This window comes from Trichechus manatus, unplaced genomic scaffold (genome assembly GCF_000243295.1).
Source record: "Trichechus manatus latirostris isolate Lorelei unplaced genomic scaffold, TriManLat1.0 scaffold00033, whole genome shotgun sequence".
Taxonomy (NCBI): domain Eukaryota; kingdom Metazoa; phylum Chordata; class Mammalia; order Sirenia; family Trichechidae; genus Trichechus; species Trichechus manatus.
In genome coordinates this window covers 9,987,662-9,988,273 of record NW_004443969.1, presented here as the reverse complement: position 1 = coordinate 9,988,273, position 612 = coordinate 9,987,662, and the positions used below count along the sequence as shown (strand labels likewise).

Here is a 612-nt window from a genome sequence, read left to right as displayed (position 1 = left end):
CAAGACCAGCTCTTCCAGAAATGTATGCTCTAGAAATACACACAAAAATATTTATTGCATTGTTGTTTCTAATAGGGGGTGGGAATAACCTAAATATTCATTGGATAGAGGATTGGTAAAACCAATTATGACACACTCATATGGTTGAGCCCCTGGGTGATGCAAATGGTTAATATACTTGACTGCTAACTGAAAGGTGGAAGGTTCAAGTCTACCCAGATGTGCCTCAGAAGAAAAACTTGGTGATCTACTTCTGAAAAATCAGCCATGGAAAGCCCTGTGATGTGCTCACTTTGGCAGCAAGTATACTAAAATTAGAACGATACAGAGAAGATTAGCGTGGCCCCTGCGCAAAGATGACATAAAAATTCTTTGGTGCAGTTTTACTCTGATGCACATGAGGTTGCCATGAGTTGGAGCCAACTTGATAGCAACTGGGTCTGGGCATATGATCAAATAACTGAATGATACACAATCATTAGGAAGAATTACGTAATATAAAAACAAAATGTCCAAGGTATGTTATTAAATGAAAAAAGCAAGTCGCAGAAGGGAATATGAACCCATTTTTATTAAATATATATACGTATATTTGATTATATATGTATATTT

The 612-nt window shown here is 36.4% G+C and overlaps 1 non-coding gene across 1 annotated transcript; it reads left to right on the top strand.

Moving 5' to 3' along the window:
• Window positions 1–284: 284 nt before the first annotated feature.
• Window positions 285–393, top strand: LOC111820312 (U6 spliceosomal RNA). Its single transcript, XR_002823868.1, has one exon. It is a non-coding gene; the product is annotated as a U6 spliceosomal RNA (small nuclear RNA).
• Window positions 394–612: the final 219 nt, after the last annotated feature.